General features: G+C 41.1%; 1 protein-coding gene and 1 long non-coding RNA gene across 2 annotated transcripts in view; one reads left to right on the plus strand and one right to left on the minus strand.

The window, feature by feature from the left end:
- Positions 1-25098, minus strand: part of tpd52 (tumor protein D52) — a 165356-nt gene that overhangs the window by 19906 nt on the left and 120352 nt on the right. The gene's annotated exons all lie outside the window — the stretch shown is intronic.
- LOC129696536 (uncharacterized) overlaps positions 3497-25098 on the plus strand; it is a 106163-nt gene continuing 84561 nt past the window's right edge. The window contains exon 1 of the long non-coding RNA XR_008723348.1: positions 3497-6115. This is a non-coding gene — a long non-coding RNA (uncharacterized LOC129696536). The remainder of the gene's footprint in view (positions 6116-25098) is intronic.

Below are 25098 nucleotides of genomic sequence, written 5' to 3' on the forward strand. Positions count from 1 at the left end.
GCAATTTACAAAGAGATCTGAAACTTCTTCCAGGACAGCTGAAGTAGGAAAACCACATTCGTACTGTAATTGTGGCAGCTCTAATGAAGTTGAGTTTAAAGAACATCATGGGAAAACAATGCAGTAAATTTTAGTCTTATTGTTTCATTCTGCGGGGTCCCTAACCAGACTAATTTCATTTTAATATCAGTTCGCTAAAGGTGGCAAATCATTCTGTTTCCACGCCTGGCTTTATAAACACAAATAGAACAAGATCAATAAATACAAAGCTTTAGTGGAGTTTTTAACCAGTCTAAACAGTGGGCCTCCATTATATATCCTTGAACATAATTGCCCACTGTGTCTAGCTGATAAGAAAGGCTATAGTCTAAACAAAACATATAAATAACTTGATCTATAAGAAGCACAATATACAGCATTTATCTTTCAGCATCAGGCCATTGCAATGGACAAATTACTTCCACAATTCACATTTTAATTACATTATTAAAGCTGCAAACTATAACCATATAACCATATAACAATTACAGCACAAACAGGCCATCTCGGCCCTACAAGTCCATGCCGAACAAATTTTGTTCCCCTTAGTCCCACCTGCCTGCACTCGTACCATAACCCTCCATTCCCTTCTCATATGCCTATCCAACTCTTTTATAAGTGCAAACTTTAGGCGTATGGAAATGACTTGCTAAAGGAGGTTGATGCAGTCTGGTCAATATCTTCAAGGAAAATGAATAGAGATTTGTAACAGGGGATAGGTCGTAGCTCTGAAGAAAGAGCTGAACAATGGGATTAGTCTTGGGTTGCACCAGCAAGATTCCACACAATGGCATCTTACTGCATTGCAAACTTCAGTGATTCAATGGAGGGGGGAGAAAAATAAATAGCAACCAGCACACTTGGCTTATAAACCCTATGTTTAAACATAGTAAAATAACTTGCAAGTGGTAATCCAAGTCTCCTGGGTGAAGGCATCATAAAGAAACTAGTAGAAAGCTGAGAATCACTGTTTTTTGTAGATTTTTGTAGAACGGGAAAGGTAGAATTTAAGATGGCAGGCAGCATACCTTCACATCAGCAAAGATCCAGCAATCCCTCTGACACCAAGCTCCCATTTCCAACATTGCTTTCTGTCAGGTTTCACTAAAAGTCAGTTCCGCCACTGTCATGTTCACAAACTCAGCGAGCAGCCAAATATATTGAAGCATTGTAACAGACAACACAGCAGGTAGAAAGTGTATAATTTTTAACACAATGTTTAAGCATTTAACAGTTTATTTTAGTTTAGAATCTTTAAGCTCACCGAGTCCACACTGGCCATTGATCACCCGCTCACACTAGGCCTACGATATCCCACTTTCGCATCTATTCCCTACACACTAGGGGCAACTTACAGAGGCAGAGGCCAATTAACCTCCAAACCAGTGTATCTTTGGGATGTGGGAGGGAACCGGAGCACCTGGAGGAGACCCACGCCATCACAGGGAGAATACACACTCCAACTCCCAATTATGCTTTATTGTCTCATCTCCCTAGGTACAGCGAAATGATTTGCTTTTGTAGACAATCCGGTAAAATCAGACAGCAAACTTCACAATGAGTCACCATGGCGCCGACAAAGTTTAATAAGTTCTTGGTACAGTTTTATCTTCTCGGAGTGGCGAAGCAGGCCTGCTGCCGCATGTGGCCGCAGGCCGCACTCCACCGGGTCATTTTCACCACCTTAAACTTGATAGCCCCCACCCCCCCACCAGACACACCTTCCCGTCCCCAACCCTTTCCGCCAAGACACTCTTTCCTTCCCATGCAACCTACCCTTACCTGCCCAAGCTCTTTCACCTGCGAGCACAGTAAATGCAATACCTTGCCTAAACCGCTTCTCTTACTTTCATTCACGAACCCCAGCAGCCCTTCCAGATGAGACGGAGGTTTATACACCTCTTGCAACCTCGTCTATTACATTTGGTGCTCAAATTGTGGCCTCCTTTACATTGGCGAGACTAAGCATAGACTAGACTACCATTTCGGCAAACATTTGCACTCTGTTGGCCAAGGCATGCTGTTGCTCCTGGTTGCTATCCATCTTAACTCAGATGTTTGTGTCCAACATTGTGGTGCATTTCTTGTTTTTTTTAAAACATTAATGACACTCAAATATATTAATTTTAACCTTGTATATGTTTACCCTGGTGTTTCAGGCTCTAACGCCCGAATTAAAAGCGAAAAGAATGAAAACAAAAATAATAAATCGCCAATAAAATCAAATTCCAATGTCCTTATAATAGTGAAAGAGGATAACTCTACAATCTTCTGGTCCACATTTTTTCTCAAAAATATCAAAAGAAAACTGTAACTTCTTATCCTTAGCATTGTATCCAATTAGTCAGAGTATAGAAGTGAGATCGACCGATTGACCAAATGGTGCCAGCACAACAACCTGGCTTTCTATATCAGTAAAACCAATGAACTGATTGTGGACTTTGGAGGAGGAAAGATGAGGACCACAATCCTGTTTATATCAACCAGGATTTTATATATGGTGGAGAGAGTCAAAAACTTAAAATTCCTGGGCGTGCATATTTCCGAAGATCTCTCCTGGACCCAGCACACTGATGCAATTATATATAAAGCACATCCACGCCTCTACTTCCTGAGAAGATTACGCAGATTCGGAACGTCAGAGTGGAATTTCTTGAACTTCTACAGGTAGAGAGCGTATTGACTGGTTGCAACATGGTCTGGTTCGACAACTAGAAACCCCAGAAGCGGAAAAGGCTGCAAAAGTTGTGAACACTGCCCAGTCCATCATCAGCTCTGACCTCCCCACCATCAAAGGGATTATCGGAGTCTCTGCCTCAAAAAGGCAGCCAGCATCATTAGAGACCCACGCCATCCTGGCCACACACTCATTTCACCCCTGTCATCAGGAAGAAGGTGGAGGAAGAACAGGAGCCTAAAATCAGTAACATCCAGATTCAGGAACAGCTTCTTCCCTACAGCCATCAGGCTATTAAACTCTACAACCTCAAATAAGCTCTGAACTTTAATAGACTATTATTATTATTGCACTACTGTTTTTTAGAGTATGTGAATGTATGTGTGTGTGTGTGTGTGTGTGTGTGTGTGTGTGTGTGTGTGTGTGTGTGTGTGTGTGTGTGTGTGTGCGCGGTACACTTGTTGGTATGTGTATATATTACACTATAAACATTTTTTCCCACACGTTTATCATATTATTTACAGTGTACTATGTTTACATATTCTGTTGCGCTGCAGCAAGTAAGAATTTCATTGTTCTATCTGGGACATATGACAATAAAATACTCTTGACTCTCAATTATACCCATTCCGTTGTAAATTGTTATGTTGTGAGGTATCTTAACACTAGCTTCAACACAGTTAATGAAAGGTTTTGAAAACCAAGATACCATCTGTGCCGAGGTTGGGTGAAAAGCTTGGATTTTCGAGGTAGGGTGAAAAGTACAATACGTAGAGCAAAGGGGAAGATATAGAGTGCAGAATATATTTCTCATATGGTCAATGTGCATGGGACCTGCTCCTCTAGGGGGAAATCAGTGGACATGCAATCTATACTCCCGGGAGACCAGCTCCCCCAGAGAGTCAACATGCGTGGAAGCCTTTCCCTCAGGAACAGCCAGTGTGCGTGGGATACACCTCTCATGAAGAACAAGTGTATGTAGGACCCATCCTCCACAGAGACCCGTGTGTATGGGACTTGGTGCTCAGAGAAAGCCAGTGTGCATGGAACCTGTCCACCAGGGAGACCCAGAGTGTGTTTCTACTCCAGCATCACAGAGATGTAGCAATATTCCTTGCAGTACATAACATCTTTACAAAAGTCCATCTGATAAGAGCAACACTGAGGAAGAAGCATTAGATTCTGGAAAAGATTTGGTGATCGAGTGCTGGTGGCATGTTCTTCAAGTTGTATCAATGAGATGCAGCAATGGAAACTCAATGGGGAGAATGGGGATGGATGTGAGCAATTATGTTCAAATTGTGTGCATATAATTGAAAGCTAAATTCCAAAATTAGGTAAATGTTAATTTCATTTATAACGTGAGTTGCTTATAACAGGGGTATTAAAATCATCCCCCCACACCCATGTTGTATTTCCAATTTCACACATTCAGTGCTCACAATGCGGCCTCGTCTACAGTGAAGAAAACAAACACAGATTGAATGAATGCTCTGCAGAACGTTTCCTTTCAGTCTACAGGGGTCATTACAGGTTACAATTATCTGTAGCTTTAATGCTGCGTCCCACTATGATTTCTTTATCTTTGGCCTCTTGCACTGTTCCAATGAAGACAAACAGAGAGTTCAGGAATGACAACAGACATTGACTCGGCACAACACAGTTCCCAGGACTCAACAACAGATTAATAATAATAATAATAATAATAATGTTTTGTTTATAGGGACAGCAAAGGTTTATAGATTACCAGCAAAGCTTTGAGGTAAGAGGGGGAAAGTTTAAAGGAAAGGCACTGAGCAAGTTTTATTTTTACATTGAGGGTGGTGAATGCTTGGAACCTACTGCTGGGTGTGGTTGTTGGGGCATATACGATAATGGCATTTAAGAGACTTTAGGATATGCATGGAATGGAGGGATATGGATTACATGCAGGCAGATAAGTCTTCGCATTAGGTTCGTCACAGACATTGTGGGCTGAAGGACGTGTCCTTATAAGCAGAATAATCAAATATCTTTGAGTGTAGGAAAGAACTGCAGATGCTGGTTTAAATCAAAGGTAGACACAAAATGCTGGAATAACTCAGCGGGACAAGTAGCATCTCTGGGGAGAAGGATCGGGTGATGTTTCGGGTCGAGACCCTTCCTTAGACTGAATTCAGTATTCTTCAAATACCTTTTTTCAACTCAGTCATTCTAGTTAGTCCCCTCCCCCATTGGCAGAAGATACAATAGCTCGAAAACATGTACCACTGGTCTCGGGAACTGCTTCTTCCCCTCTGTTACTAGGCTACTGAATGGTCCTCCCATAAATTAGGAAGTTATCCCAATCTTACAACCTACTTTCATTCCAGTCACTGGAATTTTTCTCCATAATCGTGACCTATAATGCTGTAAAACTATATTCTATACTCTGGTATTTTTCTCATTGCATTACCTGGTGTTCTTGTGTATGGCTTGACTGCACTCATGAATAGCATGATTTGATAAATTTGGATAGCATGCAAACAAAAGCTTTTCACTGTATTTCGACATGTAACAATAATAAACCAATACCAATCCTACCCTGATGTCTGGTGTCACTGTTTTCACTCTCTTGGCCATCAGCCAAGCAAACATTCTCTCTGCATCTCCACCCCTTTCCTTTTTTGCAGTTTAAAACATGCTGCCTTTGTAACTTTGCCTAGTTCTGATGAAAGGTCATTGACCCAAAACATTAGCCGTCTCCCTCTGCACAGATGCTGCCTGATCTGCTAAGTATTTCTAGGATTATCAGGTTTTATAACTAAATATTTACTGTTTTTCAAGCAAGACTATAACAAATATCTAATTTATACCTCAACTTTCTTTCACTGTTCCAATTGGATGTGACTAATTTTCCCTCCTATCTAGTAAAGGATCCGGACTTCCGAATGCAGTACCCCATAATAACCCGATTTGATTATACAAGTGTAAAGCTCGACATTTAGTGGACCAGTAAACTCCCATTTCAAAAGACTTTTATTTTCACAAAGAAAATATAAAATTATTTAAAAAACTGCCTTGTTAGTTATGAACCATAGCAAATAACAGTGTACATACAAAATACGTTCAAAGCCAGACTCGGTCAATATACAAAAAGTGTTCTCTGACCATCTGCACAGCTGCCAGTATGAGAGCAGCAGTTTGACAGTGTTTCTAACCAGTTACAAGCCTGAGAATTTGTTAGGAAGGTGCTGTCACAGCAGATGACACCATGTTTCAGCTGTTGACACCCAGCAGGCTTCTGCTGTTTTCACCAGCATCCAACAGCTCATCAGGCCCTCGCAACGTGACAGTTCACCAATTGCCAGTAATACTATACATCTGCTAATGAGCTGTGTGCAGTTGGAATACAATGAGCCACACCAGGAGCTATTTAAGGTAAATAATTTGCTATCCTTTCAAATGAACAAAAATACAGTATACAGCCATGTAGGCAATTGTTTTTGTGATTTGGGCATTTTACAACTTTCCAGAATGTTTTTTTTAAACGATAAATGTCAGATATTTACTGCTTTTAGTAATTATGAAGATAATTAAATGTATGTGATTGTTGCAATCAGGAAAGTTGTACCAAAAGAATCACCAACATAAATAAATAAGCTTATCACCTTCCATGAACCCATGCACTGAACAGTTTAATAGGAGTGTTTGTTTTTTCCAGTGATAAAAAAACATTCTGTGATGCATTTAAGGAGCTGTAATTTGCAGCGGTTTCATTAATACAGCAAAAATAAGAGTGCCAAAAGCAATCATTTTCATTACGGGTGTGCAATATTTTTCCTGTGAGTATTCAGTTTCAAAATCGATGAAAATGACAAAAAACCACACTGAACTATTTTAATGAGGCACACTGGTTATTTTCTAAATAAATACTTTTTATTTAAGTAAAAGTTTTAAAGCACTCCTTCAATACCAAAGAAAATAAGTTGAAAATCTCAAATAAAGCTGAGCATTTTAATTACTTTGGAAAATTTCTCCCAATATCAAAGTAATTAGCAAAATTGGACATTTTCAATGTGTGGCTATGGGAAAGTTTCATTGAAGGAAATTAAATTTTTGAAGCGATGGAAAAGCTAATGAAAACCCCCAGGCAAGTATCTTGGGTGTATCTTACATTTCCCAAGCTTTTGTGCTGAAATTCAGATGCAAAGCCAGCAGAGACATCAATTTTAGTTCGCTTGATCAGGATTAGCGTGAACAACATATTCATTTTTCCACTCTTACGTCTGTACATTCTCCACTTTATTTGTCAAAGTAACAAATAAGAAAGGAAGTCCATGATTTACACCCACCTCCCATTCTGGCAGTGCATTTTAAACAGTGTGCGCCATCTGGTGGTCAAAATCAATTTAAATGCTCAGTTGCAAGACTTTCATTTATAATCAAGAGATGAAATCAGGTTCCTAACCTAAATTTGTAGGCCTTAATGGCAATTTTTAAATGGGAAAAAAAATACAATTCTGATTTACGCAACTGCTTCACAGAACTGTACCAGTTCAAAAGGTGAAGGGGAAAAGATTTTAAGGTGAAGGGGGAAAAAATTAACAGGAATCCGAGGGGTAACATTTTCACACAAAGGGTGGTGGGTATATGGAACAAGATGCCAGAGGAGGTAGTTGAGGCAGGGACTATCCCAACATTTAATAAACAGTTAGACAGATACATGGATAGGACAGGTTTGGAGGGATATGGACCAAATGCTGACAGGTGGGAGACGTGTAGCTGGCACACGTTGGCCAGTGTGGGCATGTTGGGCCAAAGGGCTTGTCTCCACACTCTATGACGCTAAAAACAAGGCTTACCACCATCTACCCCCTTGCAATTAAGAATGCAAAATAATTGTAGGCCTCATCAGCAACATCCATGTCACGTTAATAAATATTCTTCTTGATGGAAGTAACAAAGGGCTTTTCCAAATAAGTGATGAATTAACGTAACTGCTGTCCATCTAGTCATCATCTGCAGCAGTTGAAGAAGAAATCGAAAATTATTTTGCCTTCAAATAGGCTTGCTTTTTTTCCCCTTAGTGGAGGGCTGAATGGCATCGGAAGATAAAAATTGATTAGCATAACTTTTTAAAAATAGTGTCATTCTGCTGTATAGAGATATAAAATACCACCCAGCATTCTGAATTTCCCCATTTGCTCCCATGAAGAACAAGCTGTCCGTGGACTTGGATTAAACAATTTAATAATGAACTTTGTTATTGTAATTAATCTGTACGTTTAAATATAAATTATCTTAATAACTTCAGTTTCAAAAACACACTAACCTTGTAGATTAGGTGGTGTTCATTATTTAATACTTTTTACAAATCTATTTAAGATAATGATAATAAAAGATTTTCTGAGATGAAAATCAGAGCAAAACCTGAATTAATAAATGGGGTGGGTTGGGCACCTGAAGAATGGTTCAATGGTCCTTTATTGTCACGTGTACCCTGAGGTACAATGAAATTTGATTTACCATGCAGTCATACCAAAAAAAGCAACAAGATACTAAACTACATAAAGATTAAACATAAACAGCCACCACAGCGGCGTGTGAGAATCCCCCAGGGCACAAAGCATAAGCAGAGACCCACAGCCATCAGTTCAATGTCAGCGCCACACACAAGCTCCTTCACCATGATGTGACCAGAGTTGTACCGACCGCTGTCACTCTCTCTGCGGTCCCTGTCCGCCCGAGCAGTCAGTAAGCCGTCCGCACTCGCACCAGACTCCAGGATGTCCTCATGGTGCGATGTCCCCACAAACTCTGAGATCACTGCACTCACGGCAATCCCTCCGAGTCCACACCAGTGCAGGCAGCACATCCATCTTGTTTTTTCGGCGACCTCACATTCCTACACACTGTAATGGAAGGCAAATAACTTTTACCTTCTTTCCTCCATTTCTCCCGCAGTCGGGGCGATGGAAACATCCGCAGTCGGCAATCGAAGCCCCTGCAACTGGGCGATCGAGGCTCCCGCGATCGGGGCGGTCGAAGCTCCTGCAGTTGGAGCTCCCGAAATTGGCCAGTTCCTAAATGTTAGGCTGCAGTGCGGACGGACATATAATACGGAAAAGGTTGCATCTCCGTTGAGGAAAGAGATTTTAAAAAAGTTTTCTCCAACCCCCCTGCCATATAATACAAAAATTAAATGTACACTAAAACATACAACTAAAAACGAACTAAAAAAAAAAAAGAAAGGGACGAGACAAGCTGGTGGCGAGGTTGCCATGTATGGCGCCAACAATACAAGGTACATTTTGAGCCCAGCAAGATGTGAATGGGATACAGAGGTTGTACCAGTGGTCAAAATGGCTGAAGACTGTGTGTGACTGAATGTAACGATGAAGAGCCGACAGCAGAACCTACACAGGTTACGGAATGCTGCAAAGCTAAGAGATGGGGAAAATAATTTTGATTCAAACTATAAGGAACATAGAACTTGCAAAGATTAACAACAACAAAAAAAATCACAGCGTTTCCGTGCTGTATCTCTGAGGAGTAATTGGAGGATTAACATGGGCAACAGTTTTGGACAAGTGCACATTTAAAAAAAAGATGATTCTACTAAAAAATTTGTGGCAGCAGCAGTATGTATTCATTAATTCTATTTGCACATTATCTACCCTGGTCCTGTAAAATCCCTTCTATTACCATGTCAGTGGTATTAGTTAATCTCTCATGAATTTGTCTCCCTTATTTAGATCAGCTGGAGTTAGCAGAAAAACAAGGAATTCCCATTTACCGCCTTCCATGACCTTAAATTGCAATATACCTGAAGGAGACCAATAGAAATACATCGAAAGATGCAAACATTGTGCCCTCTCCTATAAAAAAACTAATATGTTGAATGAAATATAGTTAGATAACAGAAAATAATATTTAACTGAGGAACAGCATTGGAAAAAACATATCTGAAACAGCCAGACTAGCGCACCTGCTTTAAAATGCCAGGATTAGCATCAACTGCCTGCTCAGTTAAATAATTATTTTATGAATTGTAAGCATGGTTCTGCAAGTTGCACATGGAAAATGCAACCCATAGAGAATTCATTTTATTTTGAAAAAAGCTTTTTTTCCCGATGTGCACGTATCCAGTCCCAATTTGTACAGCCCGGCAAGTGAATTATTACTCTTGATATGTATGTATTTTTAAACATACCTTTGTAGGTTATGAATAAATCCGAAAAACATGCAAAATGCAGCCTACAAATCCCATTGATCCATTAAATAAGTGAAAATTATTAACATTTTGCTTATATGCCGGCTTTAAAAGAAATCTCGGTTGCATGTTTTTGATTCTAACAAAATTGCTCCATGTTCATTGCGGCATTGGGCACGATGCCGGGTTTGGCAGTGACCACTGACAATCGCAGTAGGGTGAACTCACGCGATATTTCTTATTTACAGTGGTAAGAAAGTGTAGGACCGCGTAGGGGCATTGTCCAGCACCATCGGAGTGCATGTGCGATGACACTGGCCATCCCAGGCTTGTCCCAACAGCTTAGTCCTGGTCTTTCGAAAGAGGAAACATGGCAATCTCATGCTTCTTCCTGAAGTTCACCCTTGCCTCAAGAGGGGAGCTGGCAGGATCAAATTTCTTCCTGGCGGCTCAGCTTCAAGCTTGAAGAGGCGACGCTGGTGGTCTCTGGATTATCCTGGTGGCGCAGTCACTCGTTGTCTGGTTAAGGAAGAGGTTCTAGTGCCTCAGGCTAGCCCCAGCCATGCAGTCTCAGCCTCAGTAGAGGTGCTGGTTGACTAGGGTTTCTTTCTGTCAACCCAGTCTTGACCATCTGGTGGTCTCGGGTTTGTCCCAGTGGCTCAGTCTTCATCGAGCCTGCAACAGGGGAACACAGCTAGCAGGAAGCCCCCCACCACTTTGTCTCCCTTTCTATTCTTTCTTCCTCTTTCTCTCCTGCTTCTTCTCTCATCCTTTCCATTCTCTCCTCTTGCTAGAATGTCTGGGTTTTAGAGGGAGCAGGCTGACAATGTTCAAATGGCCAACCAATATCAGCTAATTGGATCCAGCTGTTACCAATGATGGCCTCAACTTGCCAGTCAGCCAGTGATAGGGATGTGAGCGACAACCAAAGGTGAGGGCCCTGTCACAAACCTTAGAGCAACTGATAATTGATTGTATATTTATCATACATTAACCACCTGACATCTGATGCCATATCTTTTCAGCATTCGGTATTCACCTATGTTTGCATCTAGGCTAATTGATTTGTATGTAAATCTCAAATAGGTGTTTAGATTACATAAAATAATTTGACATCTTGTTAGTGACGAAAGGGATAAAAGTACATAGAACTACCGAGGAAATTACACACAAACTATTTGGCCCATTGTGTCAATTTGTGCCAAAAATAGGCTTTAATCCTATTTATCAGCTTTTGATCAATGGTCCTGCCAATTATGGATCATCATGGGCTCAACCAGCTACTTTGTAGTTGTGATCAGGTGCAGGCAGTGTTTTCTCAGCTCTGGTTGAGAGAAATAATCTTTTCAACATCCCCTCCATACATTCTACAAATTAAACCTACGTTTCCTAGTGACATCTAACTCTATCTAGACATCTCAGAATTTTATACACCAACGATCTCCTTTGTTTCAAAGAAAACATCGCCAGCCTAGATGGTTTCTCCTCAAGTTATATTTCTCCAGAAAAAAAGTCCCAACGTCTGGTGAAACTCAGTGGGTCAGGGAGCATCTCCGTAGAACATGTAAAGGTGACTTTTCAAGTTAGGACCTTTCTTCATCAGTCTGAAGGAGGAGCCTGACCCAGAACATCGCCTATCCATGTTCTCAAAGGATGCTGCCTGACTGGCTGAGTTACTCCAGCACTTTGTGCATTTTTTTAAAATTGTAAACCAGCATCTGCAGTTCCTTGTTTCAACATTCTTATATTTCACCAGCTTGGTAACTTTCTTGTAAATCTCTGCAGCAACCTTTCGAGTTCTTTCACATGCTGCCACAGAATAGAACTGTACACAGCACCCAACTCTGGAGGATAGCCAACAATATGGATTGTTTTTTTCCACAAGGCCCATTTCTTTGCCCAGAAGTTCCCCAAAATTCATGGTATTTCTACCGCCAAAATTGAAAGGCACCGCAATAGCATGCTATAACATTACTCCAGTGAACATCTTAACATGACTAGAATGAACTGCTTCTAATTTAAATACTGAAAGAAATAAGCTGCTGAGAAAAAGCAAATTATAAATAATTTTAAAGTAGTTAAAAAAGACTGGTAATAATAGTAATAATAAATTTTATTTATGGGCGCCTTTCAAGAGTCTCAAGGCCACCTTACAAAAATTTAGCAAGTAGAGGAAAAACATGTAAGGGGAATGGAATAAATAGTAGAGACATGACTAGTACACAAATTAAAGACAGAATTCAATTCAAAACACATTATGAGGCAATTCAAGCACAGATGAAAAGGGAGGGGGACGTGGGGCTAAGGATAGGCAGAGGTGAAGAGATGGGTCTTGAGGCGGGACTGGAAGATGGTGAGGGACACGGAATTGCGGATCAGTTGGGGGAGGGAGTTCCAGAGCCTGGGAGCTGCCCTGGAGAAGGTTCTGTCCCCAAAACTGCGGAGGTTGGACTTGTGGATGGAGAGGAGACCGGCTGATGTGGATCTGAGGGACCGTGAGGGTTGGTAGGGGGAGAGGAGGTCAGTGAGATATGGGGGGGCAGATGGTGGAGGGCTTTGTAGGTGAGGACCAGGATTTTGTAGGTATGGATTTTAGAAACTTTTGGTATCTCTTTATAATCTCAATAAAGCAATGCAAGCCCATGCAATAAATTGCCCGAGCATCTTGTGCTTAAAGAGCATGTTAGAACATCCAAAAATGAATATGAAGCTAATAGACCAAGATTATTGATTTTTGCTATGCAATAAACTGGACTCACAACATAACACTTCACAAACTGGATCATCTGATTTTAATAGTGGCCAAAAAACTATCACTTTTTTTCCTTTAAACTAGAAATTGTTTAAAAAAAACTCTGTTATGTAAACAATGCACAATCTGTAAAATCTTGTTGTGAAGAAAAATTCACAAAAATCCCAAAATATGATGGTAGGCAAGGTCAATTTTAGAGCAAGGACTATGCGTAATGTTATGTATCTTACTTTGGATCAGGCAATGTACAAGCTGAGGTCTTGCCCACATTCACAACCCTCCCATCCTCTGCCCCCCCTTCCTGCCCCTGGAACATCCTGATAATCTTTGACATGTTAGAAAGCAAGGAAGAACTTTACCTCGTCAAATTCTGGAGGCTTTTCATAAAAGAAACAGGCTTTAAACAGGATGTTCATTTTTTTAAAGGCTGTTAAGAATTATAAAAAGTTAAGCAGTTTTATAAAAATTTGGTTAGGCTGCATTTGGTGCCGTTGGTGAGGGAGACGTCCGAGCGGTGAATGAAAAACCCAGCGCGGGGCTTGTTTCAACAGAGGCCCAGGAGCCGTTGGTGAGGGAGGAGCGACGTCCGAGCGGTGAGTGTAATCCCCAGCCCAGGATGAGGGGGGGGGGAAGAATGAGGGCCAGGGCAGTTTACTGTTCTGGATGTCAGATGTGGGAGGTCATGGAGTCTGAGTGCCCTCCAGACATCCACATCTGCGCCAGGTGCGTCGAGATGGGGCTCCTAAGGGACCGTGTTAGGAGCCTGGAGCAGCAGCTCGATGACCTCTGTCTGGTCAGGGAGAGCGAGGAGGTCATAGAGAGGAGTTATAGGGAGGTGGTCACTCCAAGACCACGGGAGGCAGACAACTGGCTCACAGTTAGGAAGGGCAATGGGCAGTGGCAGGGACTGGTGAGTACCCCGGTGGCTGTACACCTTGAAAATAAGTACTCATGTTTGAGTAAGGGTGGGGAGACAGCCTACCTGGGGGCAGCGACAGCGGTCGGGCCTCCGGCACATAGACCGGTCCTGTTGCTCAGAAGGGTAAGGAAAAGAAGAGGAGGACAATAGCAATAGGGGACTATAGTCAGGGGGTCGGATAGGCGATTCTGTGGACGCAGTCAGGAGACCCGGATGGTAGTTTGCCTCCTTGGTGCCAGAGTCAGGGATGTGTCTGAACGGGTCCAAGATATCCTTAAATGGGAGGGAGAGGAGCCTGAGGTCGTGGTACATATAGGTACCAATGACATAGGTAGAAAAAGAGAAGAGGTCCTGAAAGGAGAATTTAGGGAGTTAGGAAGAGAGTTAAGGAGAAGGACCGCAAAGGTAACAATCTCAGGATTACTGCCTGTGCCACGCGACAGTGAGAGTAGGAATGGAGCGAGGTGGAGGATAAATGCGTGGCTGAGTGACTGGTGCAGTGGGTATGGATTCAAGTTTCTGGATCATTGGGACCTCTTTTGGGGAAGGTGCGACCTGTACAGAAAAGACGGGTTGCACGGACTCGAGGGGAACTAATATCCTGGCGGGGAGATTTGCAAAGGCTACTGGGGAGACTTGAAACTAGAACGGTTGGGGGGAGGGACTCAAATAGGGAAAGCTAGCAGTCAGTATGTGAGGCAGGAGGCAGAGAAGGGTAGCACTCTGACCCAAAATGTAGGGGAGAAAGAAGAAAAAGACAATAAACAGAGAATAAGAGGGGGTGGGTTTCTTAAATGTGTATATTTTAATGCTAGGAGCATTGTAAGAAAGATGGATGAAGCCTGGATTGACACCTGGAAGAATGATGTTGTGGCGATCAGTGAAACATGGTTGCAGGAGGGCTGTGATTGGAAACTAAATATTCCAGGATTTCGTTGCTTCAGGTGTGATAGAATTGGAGGGGTAAGAGGTGGAGGTGTTGCATTGCTTGTCAGGGAAGATATTACAGCAGTGCTTTGGCAGGATAGATTAGAGGGCTCGTCTAGGGAGGCTATTTGGATGCAACTGAGAAATGGGAAAGGGGTAGCAACACTTATAGGGGTGTATTATAGACTGCCAAATGGGGAGCGGGAATTGGAAGAGCAAATATGTAAGGAGATTGCAGATATTAGTAGCAAGCACAAGGTAGTGAGTGTGGGAGATTTCAATTTTCCACACATAGACTGGGAAACACATTCTGTAAATGGGCTGGAAGGGTTGGAGTTTGTAAAATGAGTGCAAGATAGTTTTTTGCAGCAATACATAGAGGTACCTACTAGAGAAGGTGCGGTGCTGGACCTCCTGTTAGGAAATGAGACAGGTCAGGTGGCAGAGGTATGCGTTGGGGAACAGTTCGGGTCCAGTGATCACAATACCATTAGTTTCAATATAATTATGGAAAGGGTCAGAACTGGACCTAGGGTTGAGATTTTTGATTGGAGAAAGGCTAACTTTGAGGAGATGTGAAAGGATTTAAAAGGAGTGAATTGGGTCATTTTGTTTTATGGGAAAGATGTGGAAGAGAAATGGAGGACATTTAAAGGTGAAATTTTAAGAGTACAGAATCTTTATGTCCTTGTTCAGTTGAAAGGAAATAGTAAAAATTGGAAAGAGCCATGGTTTTCAAGGGAAATTGGACACTTGGTTCGGAAAAAGAGAGAGATCTACAATAATTATAGGCAGCATGGAGTAAATGAGGTGCTTGAGGAGTATAAAGAATGTAAAAAGAATCTTAAGAAGGATAACGAGGAATAAAATTGGTCCATTAGAGAGTCAGAGTGGACAGCTATCTGCAGAGCCAAAAGAGATGGGGGAGATATTGAACAATTTATTTTCTTCGGTATTCACCAAGGAGAAAGATATTGAATTATGTGAGGTAAGGGAAACAAGTAGAGTAGCTATGGAAACTATGAGATTCAAAGAAGAGGAAGTACTGACACTTTTGAAAAATATAAAAGTGGATAAGTCTCCAGGTCTGGACAGGATATTCCCTAGGACATTGAGGGAAGTTAGTGTAGAAATAGCAGGGACTATGACAGAAATATTTCAAATGTCATTAGAAACGGGAATAGTGCCAGAGGATTGCCGTGCTGCGCATGTTGTTCCATTGTTTAAAAAGGGTTCTAAGAGTAAACCTAGCAATTATAGACCTATTAGTTTGACGTCAGTGGTGGGCAAATTAATGGAAAGGGTATTTAGAGATAATATATATAAACATCTGGATAAACAGGGTCTGATTAGGAAGTCAACATGGATTTGTGCCTGGAAGGTCATGTTTGACTAATCTTCTTGAATTTTTTGAAGAGGTTACTAGGGAAATTGATGAGGGTAAAGCAGTGGATGTTGTATATATGGACTATATTTGACAAGGTTCCTCATGGAAGGTTGGTTAAGAAGGTTCAATTGTTGGGTATTAATGGTGGAGTAGCAAGATGGATTCAACAGTGGCTGAATGGGAGATGCCAGAGAGTAAGGTGGATGGTTGTTTGTCAGGTTGGAGGCCAGTGACGAGTGGGGTGCCACAGGGATCTGTGTTGGGTCCACTGTTGTTTGTCATGTACATCAATGATCTGGATGATGGTGTGGTAAATTGGATTAGTAAGTATGCAGATGATACTAAGATAGGTGGGGTTGTGGATAATGAAGTAGATTTTCAAAGTCTACAGAGAGATTTATGCCAGCTGGAAGAGTGGACTGAAAGATGGCAGATGGAGTTTAATGCTGATAAGTGTGAGGTGCTACATCTTGGCAGGACAAATCAAAATAGGACGTACATGGTGAATGGTGGGGAATTGAGGAATGCAGTTGAACAGAGGGATCTAGGAATAACTGTGCATAGTTCCCTGAAGGTGGAATCTCATGTAGATAGGGTGGTAAAGAAAGCTTTTGGTGTGCTGGCCTTTATAAACCAGAGCATTGAGTATAGAAGTTGGGATGTAATGTTAAAATTGTACAAGGCATTGGTGAGGCCAATTCTGGAGTACGGTGTACAATTTTGGTCGCCTAATTATAGGAAGGATGTCAACAAAATAGAGAGAGTACAGAGGAGATTTACTAGAATGTTGCCTGGGTTTCAGCAACTAAGTTACAGAGAAAGGTTGAACAAGTTAGGTCTTTATTCTTTGGAGCACAGAAGGTTAAGGGGGACTTGATAGAGGTCTTTAAAATGATGAGAGGGATACACAGAGTTGATGTTGATAAGCTTTTCCCACTGAGAGTAGGGAAGATTCAAACAAGAGGACATGACTTGAGAATTAAGGGACAGAAGTTTAGGGGTAACATGAGGGGGAACTTCTTTACTCAGAGAGTGGTAGCTGTGTGGAATGAGCTGCCAGTGAAGGTGGTGGAGGCAGGTTCGATTTTATCATTTAAAAATAAATTGGATAGTTATATGGATGGGAAGGGAATGGAGGGTTATGGTCTGAGTGCGGGTAGATGGGACTAGGGGAGAATACATGTTCGGCACGGACTAGAAGGGCCGAGATGGCCTGTTTCCGTGCTGTAATTGTTATATGGTTATATATGCGGGAGGCGGCTGATCGGGAGGTACGGGCCGCTGAGGAGGAGGATGTTCACCGTCGGGGATCGGCGTCGGCGTTCCACTAGCCCGGCGTGAGGGCCTGAACATCGGGCCAGCCGGGACGGCGACTGCGGGTGCTCGGAAGGCCCCGACCACGGATGAACATCTGGGCAGATCGGAGGGGAGGCTGGCTGGACAATGGTGCCTTCCTCACCTTGGTGCCACTGTGTTGTGTTGTGTCGTGGACTTTCTGTGTTTGTGCTTTTTTTAAAATTCTATTTTATTTTTTTAATATGTTTTAATATTTATTTATTTAATTTTTTAATGATACTGACTGTAAAGGGAAATTCATTTTGTTGTCTCTAATTGAGACAATGACAATAAATTTGAATACAATACAATACAATGTGGTTATATTTGGAATATTGTGCGTAGTTCTGGCTGCCCAATTTCAGGAAGGATGTAGAGGCTTTGAGAAGGTGCAAAAACTAATTTATTAGAGTTTTGCCTGGGTTAGAGGGTGGTAGCTGCAAGGACTGGTTGGACAACTTGAATTGTTTTCTCAAGAGTGTCAAAGTTAAAGGAAGACCTAAACGGAAGTTTATAAACATTATGAGAGGGTAGGCAGAAATAAACTATTTGAAAGGGGGGGATATGTCAAATACTGGAGGTATGTGGTCAGAGGGGGAAAGTTTAAAGGAGATGTACAGAGCAAGTTTTTTTTTCAAACAGAGTGATAGATAGTGCCAAAGATGGTGCCAGAGCAGAGATATGAGTGACATTTAAGAGGCTTATAGATATGCACATGAATATGCAGGAATGGAGGGATATGCAGCATTTGCATGGACAGGGATTGATTTAATTTCAGATTTTCCTTGAGATATAGTATCCAAGGTATAGTATTATCCCCAACAAGTGCATTTCAATTTTTCAAAAGGCTGCTGTATTGAAACAGTCTTTAATCAATATTTTTATTAACTGCCTCTTTGCCAAACATTTGGATGTCCATTCAACAACGATCATAAAAATAAAAATAAGTAGCTTTGTTGCATATTATTTCAAAGAAGCAGTGCATCTGTGCAAGGGTTCACCAAATGGAACATACAAGACACAAAAAGCTGGAGTAACTCAGCAGGACAGAGAGCATCTCTGCCTGATGGAATGGGCGACATTTTTGGTCGAGACATCTTCAGAAACATCACCCATTCCTTCTCTCCAGAGATGTTGCCTGTCTCGCTGAGATACTCTAGCTTTTTGTGTCTATCTTCGGTTTAAACCAGCATCTGCGGATCCTTCTTACACACGAAACATACAAAGCTGACTACAGAGCTCCTGATCAAATCTATACTTTTGTAAGGAGGCTTTTGAGTTCACCACTGCTGGATGCAGAGTTTTGTGACAATATCTTTAAAAAAACGCTGTCACCTGTTGTGCAACTATTTGTGGCTTAATATTCCTCCTCAGACCTAAAGGGAATTTTGGAAATACAAAAATGAGTATGCTTTATACTCATAACGAGTCTCTGTTCCAACACTTTACTCTTGGCACCAGTTTCACCCACATTCCAACCAGCTGAAGTTGAAGCCCACAGGATCCCACATCATCTTCATCACAAAGGAGGTTTCTTTCACCTCAGTGCTGCTGAAATATTCCTTTTGATTTAGTTTTAATTTAGAGATACAGCATGGAAATAGGTCCTTCAACCCACCGTGTCAACGGCGACCAGCGATCACCCATACACTAGTTCTCTCCTACTAAATAGGGACAATTTACAGAAGCCAATTAACCTACAAACCTGTACATGTTTGGAATATGGGAGGATACAGGAGCATCCAGACAAAACCCACGCGATCACAGGGCGAACGTACAAACTCCGTATAGAGAGCACCTGCAGTCAGGACCAAACCGGAGTCTCTGTTGCTGTAATATAATGCTGTAAATAAGGCACTGTGCCCCTAATTCATCTATATCCTTCACCTCCAGATTCAACCAGTCCTATGCTGACTTGCCCCAATTCTTCACCAAACAGCACTGGCTTCAAAGTTAATGTTCTCGTTCTTATGCTCAAACAAATTTTGTAGCCCCACTTGTCATTTGTTATTTAACTTACTCCTATTCTAAAGCCCTTTGAGAACTGAAATGCCAAAACTGTTTTCCATTAACTATGGTATGAATCAATACTTTCACATCTGCAACTGGAAAAGAATTGGTGATTTAATTTCCGCTTCACTAACTTTAAAGTTTGCTTCAACTATAGAAACCCATCAGTGGCTTTGGATGTTAAGCTCATTGCCTCGTTATTATAAAAATATTAAAAACAGGTTAAACCTCAACAAAAACTCCAAGAAAACTAGTCATCTTTAATTATTTTGTTACTATCCTAAGTGAAAGCCACAAAAAAGCAGCTGGATTAAAAATAGCAAAATTAATTACTTAAGTTTTGAACAAGAAGCTAAAGTGACAACCCTGCACACATGGAGCACAGCTCAAGTTTAATTCCATCACAGAGACTGCCTGCCACCACAGTCTTGAGGTTATTGGTACTAAATAATTTCATTTTCTGTGATCTTCCTGTTAGCCTCAACATTCTTTCCCAGGCACAAACAAAGCAGCCTGGTGCACTGAGTACCATACACCCTCAGTTTCACATTTCTTTCAGACCCTGAACCTGTTTCCTCTTTTCCTTTCACTTAGCTGAATTTTAGCCTGAATCAGTCGGCCACTGCCATCTGGCAATTTTATTGTATCCTCTTAGCAGCTGATTAGCACCAAGCGACCAGTGCAATGTTCTCACAAGAAAGATTTATGCACAAACCATACGCAATAATTGACACCACCAATTGTGGCAACGAAAGCTAAATTCCTACGACAGGAATGGACGCCCTGTCACATAAATCTAGCTTATCCTTTATTTTGAATTACTGGAAACCACTGTAAAAATAGAATGATGTGTATGGAGGCAAGCTAGGCCATCACTCTTCGGCCAACTCTTGGCTAATCCCACCCCTGACGCTTTTCCATGTCTCCCTGCAAAGATTTTCCCACATTCCAATGAGGGAAAATGATCGGGGACAGGATAGAAAATAGGGCAAATGTCTGTGAAAGAAATATGTATAAATACTACACATGGATTCCGTTAAAAAGTTACTCAAATAATTCTGTTTTATATTTTAATTGACCTATTTCTTTCAAAGGTAAAGTTATTCAAGGTAGACAAAAATGCTGGAGAAACTCAGCAGGTGAGGCAGCATCTATGGAGCGAAGGAAATAGGCAACATTTCGGGTCGAAATCCTTCTTCAATTTTCCAGCATCTGCAGTTCCTTCTTAAACAAAGTTATTCAAGGGTTGCTCACATTTGAAAATTTCACCCCAAATTCATGTTATGACAGAGGGGTATCACAAATAAGCAATATTCTGTTACTGCCTAATATCTGGATATGTAAGCTTTCAGCACGGATCTAAAAACAGTGACCACAAACTTGGGAGCTTTAGTCACACCCTCCAACCCAATCTCTAAATTCGAGATGCAGAGACTAATTGTATGGCTCAAATGTTGTTGTCTGAATGGTGGTGGCACTGATTCTACTGGGGCTCAATGACAGAGATTAAGAAACACCACGAGCATATATAATTGAGGATTGGTCAGTGATACTAGACCTGTTAGCTGCTAGACCTGTTGCCTCATAGCACCAGTAGCCGCGATTCAAATCTGACACAGTACCGTCTATGTGTGGTTTGCTAGTTCTCCCTGTGATCCTGTGGATTTACTTGGGGTCTCCCATGTGCCAAAGATGTGTGGGTGGGTGGATTAATTGTCCTCTGAAGGTAAATGGTGGAATGTAGGGGGAAGTGAAAGAAATGCAAGAATGGGTTCTGGGAGTTGGCGAAGATGTGATGGTCCAAAATTACCTCTATGTTGTGAAAAAATAATATAAAATACAAAAATTGAATGACTCAGCTGGTCCATTTTTAGCCTCTATTCCTATCACCCATCTCAATGAAATCAAGCAATTTTTCCTTCCTCGTGCTCTAAGTTAATGAATGGATTGAAAATAAGTGTTCCAGTCAAAATGTTCCCGGGAGACAATTGTGATTTAAATGCATGGTGTGTCCCTCACTTCGGCTGTTTACAGTCTGAAAATACTTATCACCTCAAAGTCTACTCACTTTCACCACTGCAATATAGTTCACACCACATCCAGACCAATGATTCCACCACTTTTCATACTGACCTTATTTTACCCACTTCCACTAATTTTAACTTATGCAATATACTCCGGTGTCCATCCTGCACAAGCAAAGCTGTAATTACGTTATAACTATATGCACGGCAGTGGTCTCGTGAGTAATCCACCCAAAATAAAACAGGATAAAACGTATTTGAAACATATAACACTGTAAAGGAGGTAATTACATGCCCGTTTCAATTTCGATTCTGAATCTACTCAACATACTTTCATTCACATTGCGGGAAAAAATTAAATACAAAATCAGACTCAAACCTTTAGCACAAGAATGCAAAACGAAACAAGAGGGAGCAGGTCACTTGGCCCCTCAAGCCTGCCCCCATGATTGACCTCAACTCCTCTTCTTTGCCAGTTCCCCCAGGCCCTCAACTGCTCAATCTTTCAAATGTTTGATCATCTCTAAGATTTCCAGCATCCAGATTCCAACACCCTCAAGGGCAGAGAATTACAGAGATTCACTACCCTCAGGGAATAAATTATTATGCACCCGTTTCAAATAACCTGCCCTTATGCTGCAATTACATCCCTTGTTCGAAGTTCTCCGTCTCATGCCAACATGGCAACAATCACCCTGGCAAGCCCCCTCAGGATCTTATCTTGAAAAAGATCACTGCTCATTCTGCTAAACTCCAAGGAACACAGAATACAAACTGTCTAGCCTATTTTTATACCTCAACCCATTAATCCCAGGAATAAGCTTGCCGATTCTCCTTTGGACTGCCCCAATGCTATCATCTTTTTTAGGTAAGGGGGGTCAAAAGGTGACACAGTACGCCACACAGTGTGGCCTCACTTAGACCCGATACTACTGTAACAAAACCTCACTTTTTTAATACCAACTCCATTGCAATAAAGGGAAAATACTAGTTGCTTCTTAACCACGTATTTTATGTTTCAGTGATTCATGCACTGAAACACCTAGATCCCTTTATACTTCTCATTCGCAATACCTCTCCATTTAGACAATAATCCACCGTATTATCTCAAATTTCCCTACATTAATCTTAATTCGCCAAGTTTTCACCCAATCTTCCAATCTATCTATGTCCTGAATCAATGTTCTCATTGCAACATATCCTTCCACCTATTTGCATATCATTGACAAAGTTGGAAAATCTAAATTTCATTCCCTGCTCCATCAGTAATGTAAATAGTTAATAACTGAGTACATTGGAGTACTTCACTAGTTATATCTTTCTAGACTAAAAGGCTCAAAAGGAGAAAGCTTTAAGATAGTGGCAGCTATAATAACCAATAATATCCAAGTTAGAAAATAACAATGATCCATTTTAGGTTAGTTTCTATTTTTCACAATTAATTTTTAATCTTGGAAAAAGCAGAAGTAAAATAACACACAGATTGCCAACATATCAACTTGGCCTTCAATTCCCAGTTACCTCTGTGTTGTTATTCAGCATGTAATTTGCCCATTCACTGCTAAACATTGTCCAGTTCAGTAGAACAATGTAAGCTCTTCATTTCCCCACTCTATGATGAGGATAGAATCATCTGGCAAGTATTTTTCCTTCAAATAACATCATTAAAAAAAAATCTGGCCATTATTACAAATGCTAATTGCAGGAGCTTCGTGTATGCTCTTTGAATGTGTTGAGTGAAAAGCCACAAGTGTTCGAGGTTGTTAAAACCTTCAACCTCTGCATTTCATGCTGGCACGCTTCCTTGCCTCTTTCCGCTTCAGTTCAACAGCCCACCCACAGCTTCTCCACTCATTCGCCCACTTCCTAGTATCATTTCACTCTGAATGCACACTCACAATTGTCTCATCCCTTCGATTCATGGTGGGGATAATTTCCCATCCCTTATAGAAACATATAAAAGTCTTAAAGGATTGGACAAGTTAGATGCAGGAAAAATGTTCCCGATGTTGGGGGTGTCCAGAACCAGGGGTCACAGTTTAAGAAGCGGTAGACCATTTAGGACTAAGATGAGGAAAAACGTTTTCACCCAGAGAGTTGTGAATCTGTGGAATTCTCTGCCACTGAAGGCAGTGGAGGATAATTCACTGGATGTTTTTAAGAGAGAGTTAGATTTAGCTCATGTGCTAAAGAAATCAAGTGTTATATGGGGAGAAAGCAGGATCGGGGTACTGATTTTAGATGATCAGCTGGCTCGAAGGGCCGAATGGCATACTCCTGCACCTATTTTTCAATGTTTCTATTTTAATAACTTTCAAATTCATAAATACCAATTTCATCCCAAAAAATATTGCCATTTTCTTACCTGAAATTATCATAATCTATGTAAACGTATCAAATAGGCTTGCCATGATATATATATATTATAAAATAAAGGCTCATGCATCAGATAACATTTCTAAAGACCTCACATATTTTGCTTGATTTTAAAGCACACGCACTGGAAAAAAATGACAACTGGACACTGGAGAGTAGTGCAAATTATTAGCAGCAAAAGGTAACACACGTGTTGGGTATACAAAACATTGACCTTTCATATCGAGGTTGCTTTGACTACCTAATTAAGGGTTATTACTTAATGGACTCAGTCTCTCTCAAAAACCTCGTCACAAAATTAATCCTTTCACACAGTTACTTACCTCCCTATCAATACGGGTCTCGACCCGAAACGTCAACTATTCCTTCGTTCCATAGCTGAGTTTCTCCAGCATTTTTGTTTACCTTCCCTATTGATACTTATTCCTTTATTCTGTGGATCTATTCTACATCACCACTGCTACAATTACTCACTAATTCTCAGTACCTCGTCAATTACTAATTTTCACACTTAAATGACAGAAACACAACACATTGACTTGCAATTTAAGACCAAAGCATCAAATATATATGACTCAAAACTCTGGAATAACTCAATGGGCCAGGCAGCATCGCTGAAGAACATGGATGGGTGATGTTTGGGGTTGGGACCCTTCTTCAGAAATATACTAAAGGTAGACAAAAATGCTGGAGAAACTCAGCGGGTGAGGCAGCATCAATGGAGCGAAGGAAATAGGCAACATTTCGGGTCGAGACCTTTCTTCAGACTGATGTGAGGGTGGGGGGGGGGGGGGGGGGGGGGAAGAAGAAGCAAAGGAATAGGCGGAGACAGTGGGCTGAGGAAGAGCTGAGAAGGGGATGAGAAAGCAGAGACTACCTGAAATTAAAGAAGTCAATGTTCAGACATCAGAAATATACATATCTTTATATCATCAGAAATACACTTTTCGTATACAATGTTAGGTTTTTCACCCTAACCGTTGTAAAATACCAGAACTAAGAAATTTGCGTGCAAGGCATTTACTTTATGTGCTATGCGATTAAATAATTGAGATGAAGTGTTTACACAAAAGCAGCCAAATACATTTCTCAAGTAATGTGAAACCTTTGCCAGCATTTATATGCTAATGCACACAGTACATGGAGCAAATCCTTGCGCAAAGCTCATTTGCAACCGTCCTGCTAAAATTATCTCACATGTATCTAGGGTTCTATGTGGGGTGTTATTTCAATTGTATATTTGTGCCTGACAAAATTGGGTATTCTGAGCTATTAAAAGCAACTCACCCGCGAAGAACCAAGTTTGTATCTTGATAATGTGCAACTAAATAATGAAAGATCTGAAATAGCTGCAATTACTACATCAAGCCTTCCACAAACTATTTCTTCAACCAAATATTCATTTTCTCTTGTAAGCAGTAATATCATTTACCCCACTCCATTTTATAGGAACACTACAGACCATCTCTTGCACTACC

This window comes from Leucoraja erinacea, chromosome 4 (assembly GCF_028641065.1).
Source record: "Leucoraja erinacea ecotype New England chromosome 4, Leri_hhj_1, whole genome shotgun sequence".
Lineage (NCBI taxonomy): Eukaryota > Metazoa > Chordata > Chondrichthyes > Rajiformes > Rajidae > Leucoraja > Leucoraja erinaceus.